A 23955-nucleotide genomic window follows, 5' to 3' on the forward strand; every position below is an offset into this window, starting at 1 on the left:
GCCCTGTACTCTAAGTTAGCTGGTCCTTGAGCTTCCGGCTGACTCTCCTCGCTGGTCTCCATCTCACAATAGGAGTGCTGGCTTTTCAGATGCCACCAGGTCTCACGGTGTAGCCAGTGACTTTATGCAGACCAGGCTGGTCTCAAATGGGTTCTGAGGACAGAGCCAGTCTTCAGGCTGGCATGGCAGGTGCTTTTTGCCCACTGAATATCTACCAGGCTGCACAATGGAATGCTGTTGAGTCATAAAGATGAATGGAATCATTTGCAGGAAAGTGGACAGAATCGGAGTTCATCATGTTAAGTGCAACAAGCCAGGGTCAGGGAGGTGGATAATTTGTGTTTACCAGCATAGAGGGACATGGAATTAATACACCAGCCTCAAACAACAAAGCAAAATATATTAAACTATATTTGTGTGTGTGTGTGTGTGTGTGTGTGTGTGTGTGTGTGTGTGTCTGGAAAGCAGAAGGAAGAGGTACTCTGTGGGGAGGAATATGAATGACAGGAGTCAGGAGGGAAAAAGAGAGAGCTGGGGAGGGCCAAATACCACACAAGTACCACAATGGACACCTACGAAGCTGTCATCGTGAGCTCTGTTGTTTTGGGCACTAAGATAAAACCTGAATCTTTCCTCATACACCTCTACCTTCCTTCTCTCAGAAGTTAATTCTCCCTAGAAGAGAACCTTGTTCATTAAAAAACTTTCCCTTTTTAAATTTTCTTTCCAACAGTGTATAGACAGAACCCGGCAAGCAAATTGGCTGCAGCACGTTTCCTCACTCTGGGCGCGCACGCCCATGTGCGCTCCCCAGTGCCAGCCTCCATTTCTGCAGCCCACCTGCTATTAATAATAATAATAATAATAATAATAATAATAATAATAATAATAATAATCAGGAAAGCCTCATACTTTCAAATGACATTTATTTGTTTATTTACTCAGATGTGTGTGTCCCTGCACATATTCTACAGTGCACATGCAGAGGACAGTTTGTGGGGCCCAGGGGATTGAGCTCAGGCTGTCAGGTTAGGATGCAAACCCCGTTTTCTGCTGAATCATCTCTATGGCCCACACCTCAAAGTTTCAAAGTCATCTTTGAGCAAAGTCTTCCTCCTAGGCCATCACCTTTGAATAATTTTCAGAAAGGGCTGTGAATCTCATTGCACAGTGTCACCGTGAATGTCCTGCATCCCTGACATTTCTCCTGTGCTATTGTGAGTGGCATCCTATCCCTGTCTCAACAGAAGTGAAAAATTTAAATCAGAATTGTTCTGTCTGATGTGTGTACCAAATATTCCCCAAGCAAAGCAAAGGAACACAATCAAAACCTCAAACAGTTAAGTCTTCTATGGGGGCTGGAGAGAGGTCTGAGTGATTAAGAGCACTGGCTGCCCTTGCAGAAGACCCAGGTTTGATTTCTGACACCCACCCAGCAGCTCAGGAACCATTTGTAACTCTAGTTCCAGGGGATTCAACACCCTCTTCTGGCCTCTGTGGGTACTGCATGCATGTAGTGTACAGAGCAAGGATGCTATGCTGTTTCTCTGGTTTCTTTAGCAGCCATCATGGACCCCTACAGTATTTGATGAACAACCTACCCTCTGGAGAGGACCGTATGGCATGGAACTGGGTGGCCTTCAGTCACTACTAGAGAGAAACTGAATCCTAGCAATATCTCGAGGGTTTGGAAATGGTTCCTTCCCTAGCCGATCTTCAGTGAGCCCCTCACCCCATTCAGTGCCTGACGGAGATTGTTCTAACATTGTTTCTGTTTCAGTTATAAAGTGCCCTCTCAACAAGCAACTTAGGGGAGAAAGGGTTTAATTTCTGTTTACAATTCCAGACTACAGTCCATCATTGTGGAGAAGTCAAGGCAGGAACTTCAAACAGCTGGTCACAAAACATCCACATCCAAGAGCAGAGAGAAGTGATGCTCACTTCAGGTTTCTGCTCTCAAACAGTCCAGGATCACCTGCCTAGGGAATGATGTCACCCAAGAGGACTGGGTCTTTCCACATCATTTAACTCAGTTACAATCCCCCACAGACATGCTCACAGACCAACCTATTTGGTCCCTGTTGATACCCTCCTCAAGTGGCTCTAGGTGTGTCTCGTGACTAAAGCTGGCCGCCACAGGGGTCTTCTGAGACATTCTGAAGCAGGGGCTGCAGCTGGGCTGCACTCAGGCTCTGCCGCAAGATCTGTGAAACAACAGGGGCTTAGCTTAGCTGTGCAGTGTGTGGTGACTGAACCGGTGGTCCAGCATGGACATGGGCCACGGGATTTCACCCCTCTTGGATAAAGGTCTAAGGGGGGGATGGTGGGATGGCATGGTGAGTATACCTTTACTGCTCAGTGACTGGACATGTTCACACTCCCTTTGGGAGATGAGAGGCTTGCCCTGCTCCACCAGCCTGCGTTCCTGGTCTTTTTTTTTTTTTTTTCAATAGAATATCTTTTATTTATTCTTTAATAATTTTATACATGTAAACAATGTATCTTGACCATATACACCCCAACTTTCCTTTCCATTCCTCCACTCCCCCAGGTACCCCAACGCTTTCCCTCCACCCTCTCTCTTTCCACCTTCTCTCTCTGTCTCCCCGACCCCAGCCTACGGAGGCTAATTGGTGCTGCCCAGTGGAATGCTGACTGATCTTGTCGACTTGCTCTTATGTGGGTGACCACGACCAGAGTGAGTCTGTGAGGACAGTGGCCATGTCCAGTCCAGAGGACAGCCCTCCTCCCCATCCGCCCGCTCTTACATTCCATTTTATTTTATCTCACTCACTTTCAATTTTATTTTATTTCGAGACAGGGTCTTACTGTGTGGCCTGTCTGGCCCAGAAATTGCTGTGTAGACCAGACTGGCCCGAGACAGATTTACCACACCTGACGGCTCCTCCGTTCTTCCTGCTTCCTCTTCCGGGGTTGCCGTAGGGCACCATTTAGGGCTGAGCACTCAGCAGCCGCCGTTCTGGGCACATTGACAGTTTGAGCCTCTGCGTTAACTGGTGACCACTGCACACAGAAGCTTCTCCAAGGTTGAGGGAAGCACGGATCCAGGTATAAAACACTTCGCAGGTAACCTGACATGGTGTTTAGTAAAACAACCGCAGTCAGTTCCCCTCCATAGCTCGTGACCTCCGGAGTCTCCGGCTGTTGACCAGGCTGCAATACCAGGCCTGGATCCCCTCCTGTGGAGCCTCAGGTCCAATCAGAGAGTGGCTGGCTACGCTGCTCCCAGTCTTTCTGACTTTCCCTCTGACTGCTGGAACTGTATCTCACGGTGGTTTTTAATTTGCATTCACTTGATGACTAATGAGGGATAAACCTGTTTGAACCAGTTGTACAACCTGTTCAGGTTTTTGTTTTGCTTCCAAGAGAATTACGTCTTTTTTGTTGGTTTAATTGTGTGTCCTTGTTACCCTTGTTATTTGAGAACTAGAGATGAAAAGGCAGGATTCTTGTCTTGAGGGAAATCCAGAGAGTGATCAACAACATGTCGACATAGAATTACATGTGAAGTACAGAAGGGGTTGAGGACAGGGTGAATAGGGACTGATTGGTGCCTTCACTGCTCCAGTTACAGGTACTGCTGGCTGTAAGATAGGTGTGCAGAGATTCCATGCTTTTAACATTTATTTATTAATTACATGCGTGTGTATGCTCTCTATGCATGGGTGTGCAGGTGCCTAAGGAGGCCAGAAGAGGGCGTCAGATCTCCTGGAGCTGGGATCGCAGGAGGTTGTGAGCTGCCAGTCGGGGGTTCTGGGGACTGCTGAGCCGGCTCTCCAGCCCATGTGTATTTGTTCTAAGTGAAGACTGTGGCGCTTACAGACGGTTAGTAGTCACAGTGGTTTGGGCAATGCTGGACTAACAAACAGTCCGTATTCTGATGACTTAAAGCCTCCCCCATGAGTGTCTTACTCCCCTCTGCTCACTCTCATTGGTCGAGAGGATGACTCCAGTGGGTGAAATAAATCATCATGAGGCTGCATGGAGCCAAGGACAGCCGTGGACCCAACAAAAACTGTAAACTTACTTAAAATGGAATCTTTCCCGCAACTGGATGGTGTGCTCCTTGCACATAGCATGAACTTTGTAGATGATAGAGTCATGCGGCAGTGTCAAAAGGTTGGACACACCTTCATGGCATTTGGACTTAAGTCATACCTTTGGGTTGAGGGTGTGTGTGTGTGTGTGTGTGTGTGTGTGTGTGTGTGTGTGTGTGTGTATGTGTGCAGGGACCTTCAGGGGCTCTGATCCCTGGAACTGGAGTTATAGGCAGTTGTTTCTGCTGCTGACTAGCACGCTGTAAGTTAGCTGTCCTGTGAGCTTTGGGGCGATTTTCTTGCCTCTGCTTCTATCTCACCAGAGGAGTGCTGGGATTAGAGATATACGCCACCACACCTGGCTTTTTTTTTTTTTTTTTTTTTAATATGGGCCCTAAGGATTGAACTTAGATGTTCAGACTCAACACATCTGATACTTTAACCTGCTGGACCATCTTTTGGCCCCCATTTTTTTGATTTTAATCCTAATGCTTTCTACACTACCCCTGGTTATCCCAAACACATCCTTTTTTTTTTTTTTTAAAGATTATTTATTTATTATGTATACAGGAGAGGGTGTCAGATCTCATTACAGATGGTTGTGAGCCACCATGTGGTTGCTGGGAATTGAACTCAGGACCTCTGGAAGAGCAGTCAGTGCTCTTAACCTCTGAGCCATCTCTCCAGCCCCCAAACACATCCTTAAAATCATGTTGTCGTACGCTGTCTCCACCACTGCTTCCTTTCATGTGGAAGGCTGAAGGCCCCCTATTCATTTTTCATAAGCATAACTCAGGCATCTCATCTAAAAGAACTCATTCATTCCACACGTCTGTTTACTTATACACAGATGTGTATTTTCAATTTCTTCCTTTCCGGTTCAGAAAGCTGCTGGTAATAAATTTTCATTAAAGTAGTACAAGATCGGAAAATGAAATGAGCCTCAACACATTTTCTTAAGTAATCAACCAAAACCCAAAGTGGAAGCCAATTATAGCCCTCGGGATCCGCCCCAGCTCCTTCAAACGCAGTTATTCTGGGGGTGGGAGAGCTGGGGTGGGGGCTGTCCGCTTTCCTCAGTCTTTCCCACAGCCTCTTCACCAGTTCCAACAGCCCCTCAACCCAAGACTTGAGACTTTGTGTCTTGTATTGATTTTGAAGATGCCAGTCAGAGGGAAATCAGACATAGGTGTGTGATGGAGGTGTACTATGTGGCTCACACAGTATTCATAATTTTTATTTATCTACTTATATTTTTAATTTAGGAAAATGTAGTGTGTACGTGAGTGCATGTGTGCGTGTGTGTGTGTGTGTGTGTGTGTGTGTGTGTGTGTGTGTTGTATTACGTTTATGGAGGCCAGAGGACAACTCTTGAGACTGAGTTCTTTCCTTCCACTATATGGGTCCCAGGGTTTGAACTCAGGTCATCAGGCTTGGCAGCAAGTGCCTTTACCTGCTGAGCCATCTTGTCTGCCCTGTTCACAATTTTGAAAGGTTGTTAGTCAATAATTAAAATTCTTGCATAGCCATTTGTATTCACAGCTTCTCTGGGCAGCTCTGGTCTGGTTCCCATGTGGCACAGCTTTGCTGAGCTGCAGCTGTCCCTCTAGGAGAGCACAGGGCAGGTTCTGGCAGCTGGACTACTAGGACAGTTCCCAGCCAGGGTCTTTTGTTGCACCTGAGTTTCCCATGGGAGTTCTGAGAAGCAGAGGAATTTCCCAGCATCCTCCTCTTCCCGCCCCCTGCCACTCAGCTCCAGCTGCCAGATTCCACTCTGTCTTTGAGCTACAAGGCAGGGAGTGTCAGCTGCCAGTTTGCCTGAGAGTCAGGTGCCAAAGCAGCAGGTGACAATGCATCCTAGAGATGTGCAATCCATTTCTACCTCACAGGAGGGAGGCAGAGCAGAAGCAGGTAGGCTGTGGGAGAAAACATAGGAGGGCATTTTCCTGACTCTGGGGGGCACTTTCCTCAGCTTGTGTTTGAGTCAACATGGAGTGGGCTTGGCTGCCGGCTGCATACAAGACCCTGTGCTGGACTCAAGAGTCAAGAGCACACAGACAGGCTACAGGGACCTGGGGAGGGTGTGGGAGTCTGCTGGAGTCCAGCTCCAACCTGTCAAAAGGTTCTTGTGGGGAGGAGAGAGGAATGAGGAAATGATAGATAGAAAGATAGACAGAGATGATAAGAAAGACAGAGACACAGGATAGCTTCAGGAGGGCCTTGGGTTTATTCCAAAGGGCTTTTTATACAACACCAAGGGGCGAGGCAAAAGACCTCCCCCTATCAAGATCAAAGCACAATGCACAGCCAAGTGTAGACCCTTCAAAACACCTGGTAACCATGCTCATGGCCAAATCATCCCATTATGCAGCCCTGCTGGGTAAAGCAAGCTCAGATTCTCTGACCTTGAGTAAGGTCTCATTAGGGAGCCTCTGTGGGGCCCCACAAATTCCCCCTTCTTAATAATATAAAGTTTCAAGTGCGGGTACAGAGCTTAACTCTATGCAGCTCTGAATCAGCTTTCCATTAAGAGCTTGCAAGTAGCTGGAATAATTATAGCAATACTCCTGCTCCTTAAGGCTGCTATACCTCCTAGTAAAGGAGTAGAGGATGATAACAATGGAATGGCCTTTCTGAATAAGATGACTACATCAGCTTTAGTGCACCAAGCCCTTTTTAAATCAATAAACTCCTGATGCAACTGCATCAAATATAAGGACTCCCTAGCATCACCATTAACATTAACAGGTTAACATCATAATTCTAGCATGAATAGTACTATAATTACAATTCTCACAAACTTACATCCAAAAGCAAACTCTTAATAGAACTATTTACACTTCATAAACTTTAGCAAACATCCAAAAGCAATTTCTTAATAGAACTATTTACATTTTCTACTAACAAAACATAGGGTACATTAATACAGGCTAACGTTATCCATACAAAGAACAAGAAAATGCTTTTTTTTTTCAAAAATATTAGACTGAGGAATATTAACCCCCCCTTTTCTTTATAACTTTTTAATCTGCATCTTCAGCCTGGGTAGAAAAACAAATTTCTCCATTTCTACACAAAGCAGTTTGTGAATCACCTCAGTTAATAAAACATACATGCATACACAAAACAGTTTCATTTTTGAAGTCTGAAAAGTTCAAAAAATCAGTTCTAATACCAGTCTTAATGTTCCACTGAAAGCTCAAGATCAGGGCCTGGCTCATCAACTGCCCCAAAGTCTTTGTATAGCTGTCCAAATTCTAATGAATCTGAAGCAAAAGTTCCAAATACAAAAAGTCTCATTACCAAAACTTTGCAGTTCCCTTGCATGCAGCAACCCAGTTCAAACAAGAATCTCTGAAATTTCCCTCTCAGCTACAGAGGCACTTTACAGTAGCTTTCCCTTAAGAAATCTGCTCCAGGGCAAAGGTTGTGTCACCTTCACCAAAGCTGAGCCACTGCAGACCTCTTTGAAAGAGTTCTCCATGCAGCCAGCATGAACCAGGAAGCCATCTCTTAAAGGAGCCATGCATTTAAAGAAGCCATGCATTTGTTTGCAGTCAGCAAACAGAAACTGTGTGGCTTTAGCTGCTAACTCTGCCCCATTTCGGCTCTTACAGTCCTGGTCCATCTGTGCCTCCTGTCTCCAGCCTGCCAGTCTAGAGACCCCCGTATCCTGGGGACTGAGGGCTTTCAATCGCCTCCACCACAGGGGTTCAAAAGAGGAAACCCAGCTGCTGGCACTGGCTCTCTGGGTGTCTACTGCCTGTGACTCAATGATGCCCCATGGATCTCAGCCACGCTGATACTGGGTCTCCTGCTGCTGCTGCTGCTGCTGCTGCTGCTGCTTGTGGTGGGGGCTTCTGAAGCCACTACTCACTCTCAGACTGCTAAGTCCACAGTGGCTGCTCAGTCCTGGATGCTGCCTTCTGTGTCCCAAGTCCCACGCCAGGGAAAACCTGATCTTACCCTAAGTTACTTTCTATTAAACCTTCACCATCCCCCTATACCTAAAGCCTGTATTTCTCAAACCTCACCAAAACATTTATGACTTACTTATATACAACTTTAGACCTAACTTAGTAGATAGATAGATATAGAGATACTTGCTGCAGCCTAACTTCTACTATTACCCTGTTCTTTATTTACAGTTTTACTCTCAAAGAAAAGAATATCACTGTGCTCCAATTAATTCTGAGCATGTCCACTTAACCTGCAGTATTCCTTCTCTTTTATCCTTCATACCCAAGTTCCACGTCTGGGTGCTATGTGTGGGAGTCCAACTCCGACCTGTTGAAGGGTTCTTGTGGGGAGGAGAGAGGAATGAAGAAATGGTAGATAGAAAGATAGATGGAGACACAGGATAGCTTCAGGAGGGCCCTGGGTCAATACTCAGTCACCTCGAGTTTTATTCCAAAGGGCTTTTTACACTATCAAGGAGAGGCAAAAGACCTCCCCATATCAAGATCAAAGCACAATATACAGCCAAGTGTAGACCCTTCAAAACACCTGGTAACCACACCTGTGGCTAAATCATCCCATTATGCAGCCCTGCTGGGTAAAGCAAGCTCAGATTCTCTGACCTTGAGTAAGGTCTCACTAAGGAGCCCCTGTGGGCCCCCACAGGAGGCAGGCTCCCTGTCAATCTGATGGCGGATTGAGGGAGGCTTCTGCCTGAGGAGGGGCAGTTCAGGAGGTGGGGAGCAAGGCACAGCAGAGTGGTGAGTGCTCAGCTTATGCCAAGGCAAGGAAGAGCCGAACATGCCTCTGAGCAGGTCCAGTTCTCCTGACTCTCCCCTGGCCTCTGAGCAGGTCCAGTTCTCCTGGCTCTCCCCTGGCCTCTGAGCAGGTCCAGTTCTCCTGGCTCTCCCCTGGCTTCTTGGTGAGAAGTGTCACGTGTTTGCTTAGGAAATCCACTACACCATGGTTCAGCATCAGGAATGGAGACTGTCATCCTACTGTCAAAGGCAGGGGCAGGTGGGGTTCTCCGATGGCTTGCCCAAGTCCACCTTACTCTCAGGCAAAGCTAGAGTATTAGAACTCAAGTCTTTGGACACCTCTGCTCATTTTCTTTCCACTTTGCCTTTGGTACATCATAGAGTCCTTCTAGCTTTAAAGAGGAACCGGAGAGACACCCCAGATCAGCCTGCCCAGGTTTACAGTTAGCAAGGTTGGTGCCTGAAGGATATGTAGATGCAGCCAAGGGACCTGCTCAGAGAAGGTTCTATAGATCAGGTTGCAAAGGGTCGGGGGGCACAGATGAGCTGGGTTTTTCCAAAGTGTCCATTTTATCCTAAAAGGCTGTGAAGGGCCTGTGTAGGTGGATGCCATGACCAACACGTGCCACTAGGTGGTGCTCAGATGCCGGCACAGGCAAGTAACAGGAGCGTTGGGCTTCACTCAGGAAAACTAGTGGAGTCCAGTGCCTCGCACACTTGCAGTCATGGCCAGGTGACACCTCTTGGGATTGGCCACAGGTCTTTATGGCCAACCAGCCCTGAAGTAAAATAGCCTTCCTTCTCTAGGTGCCCTGGGGATAATCCCAAAATCAAACTGTCACATGAGTGGGATCTCACATGGGACCGGACACCGGGAATTATTTGTACATGCCAAGTCATTAGCAGAGTGGCCAAATATTTGCTGAGTGCTTTCCAGGAGCACTGAGGACAGGAAGGTGGCCAGTGGTGAGTGAGTCGGAGAGGTGGACGCTGGAGGAACGCAGGGGGCAGGATATGGAGGATGTGAGAGAGCTGTGTGGAGGAGGACTTGCTGTACACGTCACACAGCCACAGAGGAAGCGCAGATGATGGGCGAGAACCCATGCAAAGGCCTTGAGGTGGGAGGGAGCAGACTGGCCCAGGAGTCCTGAGGAGAGATGAGGCAGGGAGATGAGTAGGCCCCTTACCAGGGACTCAGCGTGGAAAGAAACACTCGAAAAGCTTGACAAGCCTTAGACCAACAGCATTCGAAGCTCTCTGCTCTCCAGAAGCAGGGCCTGAGAGCACAGAGCATGGCCTGGCTGCCAGGGGCCTGGAGGGTAGGTCCTTCACACTGACTTCACTGTCCTTCCCGTGGCAGGGCCTTACCAGGCCCAGTCCTTCTAGGGGTCACTGGACCCCAGTGACTGATAGTGACTTGTGTACCCAGGAGTCAGTCCTGGGGTGCAGATATGAACAGCCAGAGCAGGGGGAGGGATGCAGGCCTCCTGGGGGCCAGAGGCGGTCCAGATGGTCTCAGCTCTGCAAGTCTTTTTGAACTCTGGCCTAGCTGTTTAAGATGTGTGGATGAAGCCTGTCCCCAGAAGTACAGTGTGTGGGGAGGGGTTAATATCCTCAGTCTAGATGTGTACACAGACTGGGCAGCAGGGCCTTGAGATCCTCGGACACAGGCCCTTGGAAGAGACAGTGATGTGTGGAGGAGGGCTGGGTCGGCCAGCTTCGTCCAGAGTGACCCTCAGCAGGCCTGGGCAATTTCTCTTCTGTAAAAGCGGTTGAGGTCTCACCCTTGCAAAGTTAGCGATCATACTGTGTGTCTTCTGAGATGCAGACCAGAGGCTCCAGGCATCTTCAGAGGGCCTTCCCTTCCTTCTCCCTCGTGGCCCTGTGGAACTCGCCTGCAAGGGAGGCCGTGGGATGTGGAGTCCCAGCCAGGTCTCTCTCCAGCCTGACTGCTTGGTTTCCCCTACAGTCTGGAATTGCAAAGTTCCCTTTTGTGCGGCAATGCATGCGGCTTGGGTCGATTTGTTTTCTAACGGGTGATGTTTGAGGTTCCTTTATGAAGGCTCTTCACATCTGGCATTCAAAGAAAATAATCAGTTTAGACTATCAGGCCAGATAGCAGCTTGGATGAAATTTGGGCCTACTTTCCAGTCAAACAGCGCCTCCCAGCTCCACAGGCTCCCGCCTGCTCCCTCCTTCTCTTCTTGTGACCTTTTATCTCTGCGGGAGCCCAGACTAGAAAGAGGGTTCTGGGAATGTGGTGTGTTTCTCATTAAGTTTCTGCCGCATAAAAGTCATGTGACTCAAGTCTCCCTTCCCCCTCTTCTTCACCCCATGAATCTACAATAACTCCCAATGTTTAGATTTGATTTGATTTGAGATGACTGCAAACCCACAATCTTGTTGATCTGAAATTAGAAAAATCCAAAACCGAAAACCAGTTTCCAGTTGCTAGTGTGCTTTGGGTGGTGAAACGGGGAAGCCCCGCCCCACTACTCACCTATCCCTGCACCCCCACTCCCCAGAGCCACCCCCAACCCCCACCCCCACCCTGGCAAAAAAAGTCAGCCATCTGCTAAAGCCCAAGCGGCCCCTTGCCCCCCTCTTCCCACATCTTTAAATATCTTTCTTTGAAAGGTGAAGCTGTGATTTGGAAAACTGTTGCTGGGTGGGCCCAGGCTTCTGAGGGAACCCCGGAGCCGGGAGGAGGGAAGCCCTAAGGAGGCTCCCCACCTGTAACAGCTACTCCTATCCATTGCTTCTGGGAGAAGTGACACTGATCCCAGTGGCCTGTGGCAATGGATGGGGTGTGCATGGCCTGGGTCAAGGGTCCCAACAACTGTTAACTGTCTCCTTTCTCCTCTCCTGAAAGCTCCATCCTGCCTATGAACAGAAAACCACTGCTTTGGGCATCAGAGGCCGGAAATAGACTGGGAGCTTCCCGCCTAAGGCCAAGGCCTGTGAGGACACCTGTGCAGGTGAGCTTGTAGCTGGTGCAGATGGGTGGGAGGGTCTGCTCACCTGATGCCCTGGAGCATCACTGCTGCTGGCTACTTCTCCCTGGGCCTCTCGCTTGATCTTGAGCAGCTTGATCTTGAGGCCCCCCTGCTTTGCCTGAAAACAACCAGGTCCTTAGAACTCGTGGGTGGATCAGTCCGCAGAGTCTGGGCCTTGGGTGGTTGTCTCAACGCCCGACTTTCCCCTGGTTTTTTCCTTCCCTTACCATCCTGGGGTAGCATGTCACTCTCCTTTTCCAGGCATTCATAGCAGTCTTTGGGATCCAACGCCCCCACCCCCATCCCCTTTGGGCTTCAGTTCTGGGCAGTGGAATAGAAGCTGTGAGCAGAGTGTGGTCTCTAGTTTCAGTTCCCATGAGACACTGGGCCAGTCCCTTCCATCCTGTGCACTTGTTCCTGCCTTCGTGATTGCAAGTGGATCTGAGATTTGCTGAACTCTTTTCTAGGGTCAGAAGACTCCTGGCTACCGAGGCTTTTTAAAAGGAAAAACACTAAATTTACTTATTTGTATTTTTATAATAGATGGGGAGGTACATGCCACAGCATGCCTGTAGAGTTCAAAGGTCAACTTACCGTGGTTGGTTCTCTCCTTCCACCATGTAGGTTCTGGGGGTCAAACTCAGGTCATCAGACTTGGCAGTAGATGCCTTCACCTGCTAGGCCATCCTGCTGCCCCATTTGTTTGTTTTGAGGCAAGTCTCATGTAGCTCAGGCTGGCCTTGAACTTATTATATAGCTGAGGAGGACAGTGAACTCCTGCTCTTCCTGCCTCTGCCTCCTGAGTGCTGGGATTACAGGTGTGCACCAGCATGTGGTCATATGTGGTGTAGGATTACAGGTGTGTACCAGCATGTGGCTGTATGTGGTGCAGGATTACAGGTGTGTACCTGCATGTGGTTGTGTGTTGTGCTGGGATTACAGGTGTGTGCCAGCATGTGGTCATATGTGGTGCTGGGATTACAGGTGTGTACCAGCATGTGGTTTTATGTTGTGCTGGGATTACAGGTGTGCACCAGCGTGTGGTCATATGTGGTGCTGGGATTACAGGTGTGTGCCAGCATGTGGTTGTATGTGGTGCTAGAAAGTGAACTAGGGCTTTACTCACAGTAGGTGAGCTCTGTATCAACTGAGCCACACCCCTCCAAGTCCACGCTTGTTTTCCACACCCCCACACCCAGTACACATTTGTTTTCCCAAACACAATTTTGTTGGACCCCGGCCACACTCATTCTGTCAGCTATTGTCACCTTGACGGAGTGAGCAGTTGCAGCAGTGTGCACAAGGCCAACAGAGCTTACTGGTCCTCTCTGGCCCTTTGCAGACCACACTGCCAACTCCGGTCTGTGGTTCGTCAGAGTGGAGTGAGACAGCGTTTTCCCAGAGCTGCAGATATTCTGTTTTCTGGAACAAGATCCTGGTGATTGGCTTGGAGAAGTGCAAAGGAGGTTGTTCCTAGACCCTGGCCTGTGAGCAGGACTCTGTGTGGTTCTATGCAAGCCTGTGCTTGAGGGAAGCTCCTTCCCACACTGTTCCGGAAGCTGGAACCTGTGAGCACAGACCTGTTCACCTCTTTCTGAACATCTTCTTTCAGTTTATAGATTAGCCACCATTTTCCTGTCTTTGTGGATGAGGAAAGAGAAACGTAAGTTCTCAGTGTCTTTTCCTATAGGACACTAACACCCTCAGTCAGGGCCCCACCCTTCTGACTTCATTTAGTTTTAATTACCTCCTGTAGACCTTGTCTCAGTTGAGGACACCAGCATGTGGAATTTGGTGAGACATAGCTCAGTCCATAATATCATCCACATCCTCTTTTCAGAGGACTTTCCAGTTGTTCCCTGACATGGGGAAACGATGACACAGGGCAGTAGGAAGGCAGGTGCCCACTCTGGGGCTTAGGCAGGTTCACCAGAGCAAATGCTGAAAGGAGACACCTCTCCCCATCCCCATTTGTGTGTGTGTGTGTGTGTGTGTGTGTGTGTGCGCATATGATCAGAGGACAAACCCAAGAGTCTTTCCTTAGAATGATCCACTGTGTTTATTTAAGACAGGGTCTCTCACTGGGACTTTGAGTTCATAGTTAGGCTAGGCTGGCGGGCCACAGAGCCCAGGACTTGGCTGTTTCATCTTCCCAGCATGGAGGTTGCAAGCACCGTCATGCCTAGCTTTTTTTTTTTTTTTTTTTTAATAAAGATGTATTCTGGGGATTACACTCACGAGTTAGCTGAGCTGTCTCCCCAGCCTGTGAGAGGCCTCTGTGTAAATGTGGGGCTGAGAGCTGCTCCCTAGAATGTTGACATGGACATAGGGCAGGCCAGGGTGAGAGCTGGGCCACAGTTCTCCAGGCTTCACCCTGACTCTTCACGGGGCCGGCAGTGCAGGGACAGCTTAAAGGCTCATGTACCACATCTCGCTAAGGGTGGTCTTGAGGGGACACATCTCCAGTCTCTGCAGGTGTGGGAGCTGCTGTAGAAGCCCAAGGGCTTTCCCCTAAAGGAGAAGCAGGTACAGAGGGCAGAGGCCGGGGGAGGTGGTGTAGCACCTGCACACGGGGCTGGAAGAATTACCTCCTTTTCTAGTTGCTGTGACAAGAAGTCGCTGGTGGGGGGAGGGGACACAGCTCACCATGGTGGCAGGAGCAGAGGTGAGGTCACATCCATGCAGGGAGCAGGGAGAGATGCTCTCTGGGGCTCAGCTCACTTCCCCTTTGGTATTCAGTGCGGGGCTTCATCCGGTCCACAGAATGTGCTGCTGGTATTTGGAGTGAGTCTCACTCTCTTGACTAGCCTAACCTGGAAAGCACAGGCACTCTCCGAGGTGATCCTACATCCTGTGGACTTGACAATAGTACTGTCACAGAGGTGTCTGGGCGAAGCCTTCAATGTTAAAGTCTGAGCCAGTGGCAAAGTGTGCATCTGAGGCTCCCTAGGCTCAAGGCGCGGACAGAGTCAGGCACACATGTGAGAATATTCTACTTTTGGAGGTCATCTGAGGAAGGGACTAGATCTTTTGTGTTTTGTCGTGGTTGTGCTTTGATAATTTCATATGTGCATATAATTAAATATGGTCGTATATACCCCTACTTTCCCCAGCCAACTCCCTCCAAATCCCCTCCCACATCTACCTCTCAGTTTTATTTCCTCCTCCTCTTCTTCCTCACTGTGTACAGTTAGTGCTGCCTGTATGTGTGAGGATGAGGGACCATCTACTACAACATGGGGAATCTTCCAGTAGCCAACCTCTCAAAGACTGACTCTCCCTCCCTGGGTGCTGTCAGTCACCAACAGCCCCTCAGTGAGGGGTGGGTCCTTGTGAGTTCCCCCCATCCATGCCAGGATTTTGGTTGGCTTGCTCACGGGCGGGTAACCACAGCTGCAATGACTTCTGAGTGCCAGTCATGTGATATGCAAAGACAGCATTTCCGTTTTCCTCCCCATCCTCTGGCTTACTTCCTCTCTGCTTCCTCTTCTGTGATGTTCCCTGAACTTTGGATTTGAACTGAGCACTCACAGTCACTTAGCTCACCCTTTGACCAGTTGTGACCTCTGCAGTGACTACTGCCCACTGTAAAAGGAAACTTCTCTGAGCACAGTTGAGGGCAGGCCAGTAGCTTCTGTGTATTCTTCCATCCCTACACCAGCAGACAGTAGATGCTCAGGCTGGAGGGCTGCTTGGAGAGCAGGCCACGAGATGCCCAGATGGGGCTAGAGCAGTAGGTAGAATCAGGTGTAGCTGGCCTCTGCTCTGGGCCTCTCCCAGATAGGCACCCTGCCACTGCCAGGGGTGCAGGGAGGAGCCATCTCCTGGGGGTGCAGTGAGCAGTCATTTTTTGGGGGTGCAGTGAGAAGCCATCTCCCAGGGACACAGTAATAAACCATCTCCTGGGGTGCAGTGAGCAGTCATCTCCTGGGGTGCAGTAAGGAGCCATCTCCTGGGGTGCAATGAGCAGTCATCTCCTTGGGTGCAGTGAGGAGCCATCTCCGTGGGGTGCAGTGAGGAGCCATCTCCTGGGGTGCAGTAAGGAGCCATCTCCTGAGGTGCAGTGAGCAGTCATCTCCTGGGGTGCAGTGAGCAGTCATCTCCTGGGGTGCAGTGAGGAGCCATCTCTGTGGGGTGCAGTGAACAAGCAGGATCTGAGATGCTGGTGTAGATGTAAACCTCCCCCTCCCTTTGGGAAATTCAAACTGAAAAACTATTAGAAATAATGAGAGTTCAGTAAGGCAGCCAGCTACAAAATAAATGTGCAAAAATCAATACCTTTCCTATGTCCAACAGTAACCACTTAGAAAAAAAATAATGGAAAAGAAAGATCTCATTCGCAATAAAAATGGGAGATATTTATCACCCCAAGCAAACGTCCAGGAGGAGATGTGTGTAACTGTCTCCCCATTTGTCCAGGCATCCTCCTGAGGTGGGGAAGAGTAGCTAGAGGATGCAGTGTGGATGCTTGCCTGGCCTCCAGACTTCAGGCCTCTGCACAGTGGCGCATGGGTGTGTGGGTGCTGTCTGCATTTCCAAGGCTCATTTGGTGGGTTGCTTTTGCCTTTTCTGAAGAGGTACAAGTTCTAGTCAGTTACCAGGTTACTGGGCATACTGCTTCCTCATGTAGTTTCACTGTGTGTGTGTGTGTGTGTGTGTGTGTGTGTGTGTGTGTGTGAGCATTCACGTGTGAAGCCCAGAGGGGTCAATCTTAGGTGTTCCTCAGGTGCCATCATCACATTTAAAAACTATTGTTTTGGAACAGGGCGTCTCACTGGCCTGAACTCCCTGGTGAGGCCGGGCTGGCGGCCAGAGTGCCCAGGGACCTGCCTGTCTTCGCCTCCCCAGCACTGGGATTACAAGCGTGCACCACCACACCTGGATTTTCCACGTGGGTTTTGCCCCAGCATAGTTTAGTTTACAGTTCTACTGTTTGTGTACAACTTTTCAAGGAGAACTGCAAAATGATATATCTCTTACAAAGATTGTGATTTTTATTTCTTTAATAATCAGGCAGCAATGAATCAGTGTTTCTGTAAGGACTGAGTGTTTGGAATGGTTGTACGTTCTCCAGGGAGTGTAGACCTCACTCTCTCTCTTTGCTGGGCTACACTGCGGCCTCTCCCTGTCAGTGTTTGAATTTGCCATCCCAGTCCTTGTCTGGGAGGGAGGGAGAAGGCTTTCTGTGGCTCAGTTTGAGTCCGTCACGTTGGAGAAGGTACAGCAGGAACACAGCAGGAACACGAGGCTGCTGGCCAGATGACGTCCCGGTCGGGAAGCTGGGAGAGCTGGGTGCAGGCGTGCAGCTCCCTTTCTTCTTACTGTCTGGGACCCCAGCCCATGGGGTGGTGCCGCTCATGTTCAAGGTGAGTCTTTCCTCCCCAGTTAATTCAATTTGGAAATTTCTTCTTAGACATGCCCCAAACCTTGTCTCCAAGGTCATTCTGGATCCTGCCATATTGACAATCAACATTAACGACTGCAGTAGGTAGATCAGTTACCTATTGCTCCAAAACATGCACTCCAGTGCACATATCCCCGTCCATACACATAATTAATACAAGTAAAACAAACTTCAAAAGGGGGAGAGAGAACTAGCTTGGTGCTGCATGCTTGTAATCTCAACACCTGGGAGGCTGAGGCAGGATGACCAAGAATTTGAAGCCATCCTGGACCACACAAGACTCTGTCTCAAAACGTTTTTTGTTGTTGTTTTGTTTTTTAAACAATAATCCTTGTTATGAGGGCAACAGCCTCATCCATCTTGTGGTCACTATGTCTCTGGATTGAATCAAGAGATCTGAACTCTGACCCCACACCATCTTGTGCCCTGTGAGTACACTGTAGAACGACATCAGCTTCTTGGGTCAAATCCTGTGAAGGCATTTGTGCTGGGATCCATCTGTGTCTGTAGACACATGGAGACTGTTTCCCGAAGGAAATGACTAACAGAGGGATGCTGGGTTCCTGGGCCTGTTGCTTGCTTTCTCCAAAATCATCTTTGTTTCACAGCTTTGTGAGACCTCATAGGAAGAGAATACTGACACTGTCTCTGGTCTGTTCAAACTCTCTTTTTACATTCACTCCATGTCCTGTGTTGTCTCCAGAGACCCTTGGAGTGTTAACTATCAGCCAAGTCTCGGTTCCAGATAAGCAATCTGTGAAGGGTGTGTGTGTGTGTGTGTGTGTGTGTGTGTGTGTGTGTGTGTGTGTGTGAAGGATCAGGGGTAAGAAGTCTGTTTGCCTGGCACAAACAGAGGATTTTTGTGGTTGGGGCACTCCAAAGATTTAGACCATCCTGAGTACTATTCATCCCTGGGCTCAGGTTCAGGGCAAACCCAGCAAGGATAGTAATAATGACTTAGGATGTTATAGGCCATTTTCTGCCATTTAACCTACCAGAATTTATACTTGGATCTTTGGGATGAGAAGGGGGAGGCTCTGGGAAGTCTGAGTGTTCTGCACAGGACGCTGCTGATGTGCACTGACTCCCAGGTGAGGATCTTGAGAGCTGACAGCAGCTGGGAGTGATGGAGGTGGTGTCCCACTGTGACTCTAACACTCTATGCTGGTGCCTCAGCAGTTGAGTCAGGAGGCTCTGTTGTCACACTGGTGACTGTACAGATGCTCTAAGGGGCTGTCCTTCTGTCCGTTCTGTGATTTGACAGTGTGTTCTTGTGTCATGGGAACCTGTGGCTTGGGACTGTGAGTGCCTTTTGAAAGGTCCAAGGGCGGTGTGTGTGTAGTGCATGTGTGTGTAGTACATGTGTGTGCACTCATGTGCACATGCCCTTGGTCATGCACTATGACAGTGGATGTCAGAGGTTGACTTTGAGTATCATCTATTACTCTACTGTGGTGATATATTGTTTCTCCCAATATATTGTGCACCCTACATTATTTTTGTTTTAAGATTTATTATTATTATTATTATTATTATTATTATTATGTTTTTCAAGACAGGGTTTCTCTGTGTAGCTTTGGAGCCTGTCCTGGAACTCGCTCTGTAGACCAGGCTGGCCTCGAACTCACAGAGATCTGCCTGCTTCTGCCTCCCAAATGCTGGGATTAAGCCGGGCGGTGGTGGCGCACGCCTTTAATCCCAGCACTCGGGAGGCAGAGCCAGGTGGATCTCTGTGAGTTCGAGGCCAGCCTGGGCTACCAAGTGAGTTCCAGGAAAGGCGCAAAACTACACAGAGAAACCCTGTCTCGAAAAACCAAAAAAAAAAAAAAAAAATGCTGGGATTAAAGGTGTGTGTCACTAACATCCAGCTTATTTTTATTATTTTTTTTAAAAAAGAGTCTATGTGTTTGTCTGCATGTGAGTGAAGGTGCCTGTGAAGTCCAAAGAGGGCATTGGTTCCTGGAGCTGGATTTAGAGGCAATTGTTAGCCTCTTAATGTGGGTACTGAACGGAACTCGGGTCCTCTGCAGTGGCAACAAGAGACTGTAACTGCTGAGCCATCCTGTAGCCCCTCTACCTTATTTTTTTGAGACAGGATCTCTCACTTGGCCTGGAGCTCACCATTTCTGCTAGCCTGGTTGGCCAGTGACCCCCAGGTGGAGAGGTGGAGAGAACTGGAAGAAAGTGCTGTACATGTGACCCTTTAATTCTGGAAACAAGCCTGCAGGGAGGTAGGCTTTCATTTAGAGAAGAGGAGCTGGGCGTGTGACTTCAACCCAAACCACTCAGTTTAAGTCCCTTTCTCAATAGGAAATAAAGAAGAAAAGAGAGGAGATTGCTGGGGAACCAGGGTGGCAATTACGGTTCTCGTGGAGAAAGAACACAGCCTTTCCAGGTTATATCCAGCACCACAGACCCAGCAAGCCGCTGCTCAGCTAATTAAAACCAGGACGATGAGGTCAGAGTCAGGGCCCAGAGTGGGCTCGAGGGGCTGATAAAGGGGGAGATCAGGAGTGCATGTTCCACTTTAGTCAGATTCTCAGAGCCTTCCAAATAACATGGCTTGGTGTCAGCACTGTGCAGCTAAGGATAGCTAGGAACATGGCCCACCCAGTCATAACCTACTTAAAGCATCATTAAGAGGTGCTTTTGTGATTTTTGTGGGAGGAGCTCACCTGCACACCTCTTGAGTGGAAACTTTGTAGATGACTGCCATGTAATGCTACCCAAAGACTGAACTGGTGCGTGTGGCTTCGGCCTTCCCAGAAATTGTGCTTTTTTTTTTTCTCTCTCTCTAAATACATGGTCTCATGTAGCCCAGGCTGGCTTCAACTTGCTGTGTAACTAAGAATCACCTTTAGTAGATTTTCTTGCCTCTGAATGCTGGGTGTGACAGTAAGCTTAACTGTCTACTTGATACAATCTGTCTCCTGGGAAGAGCCTCAGTAAGGGATCGTCTAGATCAGGTTGGCTTGTGTGCATATCTGTACAGGGTTGTCTCCATTTCATTAACTGTGGGGGAGATCCTGTCCCAGAGTGGGGAGCCACCTTTCTCTAATTTGGGGGCCTGGGCTGTATGAGAATCGAGAAAGCTGGCCGAGCCACACGCAGCAGGCGCGTGTGACCAGCTGCTTCCAACTCCCGCCACAGTGGCTTCCCTGCAGTGATGGACTGTAACCCGGGACTGTGGGCTAAAATAAACCTGTTCTCCCTTAAGTTTCCTTTTGTCGTCTATTTTCTCACAGTAACAGAAATGAAACGCAGGTGTGTGTCACCTACCACGCCCTTTTGCTTTGTTGGTGTTGTCGAACCCATGGAGATCTGGTCTCTGGCCCCCACCCCACCTCCAAGGTTAAAATTATGTGCCCACACCCAGCTGCCTGCCCGCCCTTACCCCTTCCCTTCTTTCCTCCCTCCCTCCCTTCTTTCCTCCCTCCCTCCCTCCCTTCTTTCCTCTCTCTCCCTCCCTCCCTCCCTCCTTTCTCTCTCTCTCTCTCTCTCTCTCTCTCTCTCTCTCTCTCTTTCTTTCATTCATTTTTGTCTTGAAACTCACTATGTCTCCCAGATTGGCCTCAAACTCACAGCCATCCTGCTTCAACCTCCCAAGTGCTGGAACTACAGTCATGAGCCGCCATGTCCAGCTCACAGACACTGCTGAAGGTAGTTTGTCCATGTACGTGTATCTTCATTTCAAGAGCACACCTGTCCTTAGAAGCAGGCCCTGCCACCTCATCTTACAGACAAGGGAGGCGATTGGCTGATGCTATCTCATCTTACAGACAAGGGAGGTGATTGGCTGATGCCACCTCATCTTACAGACAAGGGAGGCGATTGGCTGATGCTATCTCATCTTATAGGCAAGGGAGGTGATTGGCTGAGAACATGCTGCTGAGTCAGTGGTCATCACGAGGCAGTCTGTCCTGAAAGTCAGCTGGAACCACTGTGCATCCCCAGCTTCTGACATCTGTGCCTGGGACTGGCTTGTGTGGAATGATGTTGTGTTTCCATCAACATCAGGGAGGAAATAAGGCTATTTTTGAAATGACTGTCTGTCTGTACACACCCATAACCTAGCACTGTGTGGAGTGGAGACAGGAGGATCACTGGGGATGGCTGGCCTCCAGCCCAGGTTCAGTGAGAATCCCTGACTCAAAGGAATAAGGTGTGACAGGGCAGGTACGCCAGCTGGTTTTATGTCAACGTGACATAGGCTAGTGTCATTTTGCAAAAGGAACCTCAGTGGAGAAAATGCCCCTACTAGATTAGCCTGTGGGACTAACATTCTTGATTGATGATTGATGTGGGAGACATCACCTGTCTTAGCTAGTGTTTCTATCGCTGTGAAGAGACACCATGACCACAGCAACTCTTATAAAGAAAACATTTATTTTGGGCTGGCTTACAGTTTCAGGCATTTAGTCCATTATCTTCATGGCAGCATGCATAGTGCTGGAGAAGGAGCTGAGAGTTCTACATCTGGATCCTCAGGCAGCAGAAGCAGCTGTGTCCCATACTGGCTATAGCTTGAGCATATGAGACCTCAAAGCCTGCCTCCAATGACACACTTCCTCCAACAAGGCCACACCCACTCCAACAAGGCCACACCCACTCCAACAAGGCCACACCCACTCCAACAAGGCCACACCTCCTGCTAGTGCCCCTCCCTATGGGTCAAGCATTCAAACACATGAGTCTATGGGGACCATACCTATTCAAACCACCACAGGTATGTGGTGCCCTCCTGGGCATGTGGCCCTGGATGGTATAAGAAATCAAAGAAATAATAAGAAATATTATATTTGAACGCAGTTTTGAAAGTTGAAACATACAACCATGTTTTCAATAATATAAAATTATAATATAAAGATATACTTTAAAAACCACAAAACTAAAGATTCAGGTCATCAACAGTGTTCTGAACTTTGCTTTTAAAATCTCATTTGCAGTCGGGCGGTGGTGGTGCACACCTTTAATCCCAGCACTCAGGAGAGCCAGGCAGATTTCTGTGAGTTCCAGGCCTGCCTGGGTTACAGAGTGAGTTCCAGGAAAGGTACAAAGCAACACAGAGAAACCCTATCTCAAAAAACAAAAAACAACAACAAAATTCTTTGCATAAGTTACATTTCTTCTGTTGCTCTGACAGAAGCAATTTAAGAAATGAAGGGTTGCTGTGAGCTTACCTTTAATTCTTGTGCCCAGGACACAGAAGCAGGTGGATCTCTGTGAATTTGAGACTAGCTTGGTCTACCTATTGTGTTCCAGGCTAACCAAGGCTACAAAGTGAGGCCCTGTCTCAAAAATAAAAATCAAAACAAAGCAGAACCAGAAAAGGGAAGGATTTATTATTATTATTATTATTATTATTATTATTATTATTGCCCACAGTTTACGGGTGCAGCCCATCATCTTGGGACAGGAGTACAGGGCAGTTGTCACAGGGTGTTCACCATCAGGAAGAGAGGGAAGTGCTCAGCTCCCTTTCCCCTTTTCAGTCAGTCCAGGACCCCAGCCCACAGGATGGTGCCCAGGGTGAGCCTTTCCTTCTCAGTCAGTCCTCTGGAAGCATCCTCACAGACAGGCCAAGGATGTGCTTCCAAGCTTATCCAAAATCCAATCAAGTTGACAATCAAGATTAAGCTAAACACCATTCAAAGGAAAAAATTCAAAGCTTTGGGGAGAAAGCCAACAGGCAACCTCAGGGACAATGTGAACAAACGAGGATGCTACTGTATGGTGTATAAGAAACCATGAATGGTTTAAGATCAATATTGATTTAAGATTGAAGAAACCTTATCCCGGGTATCGATGATTCTCATCTTGATTGTCTCTCTGTTAACTCTGCTTGTTGGGGACCGATTCCGGACAGTGGTGTCCTTACTTTATCAAACCTTACAAAGGCAGGAAGTTCCTGGCCTAACCCGCGGGCTGTACAACTTCCTGGAGTACCTGCTAATCAGCCAGCTGCAGGGGCCTGGGACCAAAGCGACCTCACCCTCCCTTAGGAATTTTCCATCCTTCTCTCCTGCTTCCCCTGTTCCCCCTCCCTGCCTGAAGCCCTGTTTATAAGCCTCAACACCCAGTCAATAAACGGAGACCTCGACGCAACTCAGAATGTCTCTGTCTTCCTTTACGCGCCTGGTCTCCTTTCTCTCTCGCCCCCATTGATCTTTCAGGAGGTGCCTCCTCGGGTCTCATCAAATAAACTGGCCCGCGGGACCGGGCAAGTGGCGCCCAACGTGGGGCTCGAGGAACGGTGACCTGCCGGACGACGGACAACGGAAGGGGCCCCGGAGAGGATCAGGGTAGAGACGCCCGGACCGCATCACTCGTGCAACGCGGGAGAGTCTTGAGGTAAGTATGTCGTCCCATCGATCATGGGCAAAAATTTATCTAAAGAGGCTGTTTTTCTAAAGGAGATGAAAAGGTAATCTTAGGGAGAGAGGAATAAGAGTTAAGAAAAAGGATTTGATAAAATTCTTCCAATATGCGGAGGAGAAATGTCCCTGGTTAGTGATTAATGGACCAGGAATTCACCCTCTGACTTGGAACGAGGTTGGAAAAGATATTAACAAATTAATCAGAGATGGGGAAAATGTCCCGGATGCCTTTTTTAGTTTTTAATGGTGTGATTAGAGATGTTCTAAAGAAAGCAGAGGGAGATGGGCGTGTTTCACATTTACTAGCCCTTGCAGAGGATTTTCTCTCAAACTCCCCCTGCCTGACACCCAAGGGTCCAGAGGTTTATTGACATCTACCAGTAAGAGCGCTCTCTGTCCTGTCTG

The 23955-nt window shown here is 48.6% G+C and overlaps 1 long non-coding RNA gene across 1 annotated transcript; it reads left to right on the top strand.

The window, feature by feature from the left end:
- Positions 1–2854: 2854 nt before the first annotated feature.
- Positions 2855–20285, top strand: LOC131914551 (uncharacterized). Its single transcript, XR_009380161.1, has 4 exons — positions 2855–3069; positions 11646–11751; positions 19269–19404; positions 19484–20285. It is a non-coding gene; the product is annotated as an uncharacterized LOC131914551 (long non-coding RNA).
- The last annotated feature ends 3670 nt before the right edge of the window (positions 20286–23955 follow it).

Source organism: Peromyscus eremicus, chromosome 7 (genome assembly GCF_949786415.1).
Source record: "Peromyscus eremicus chromosome 7, PerEre_H2_v1, whole genome shotgun sequence".
NCBI classification, from domain to species: domain Eukaryota; kingdom Metazoa; phylum Chordata; class Mammalia; order Rodentia; family Cricetidae; genus Peromyscus; species Peromyscus eremicus.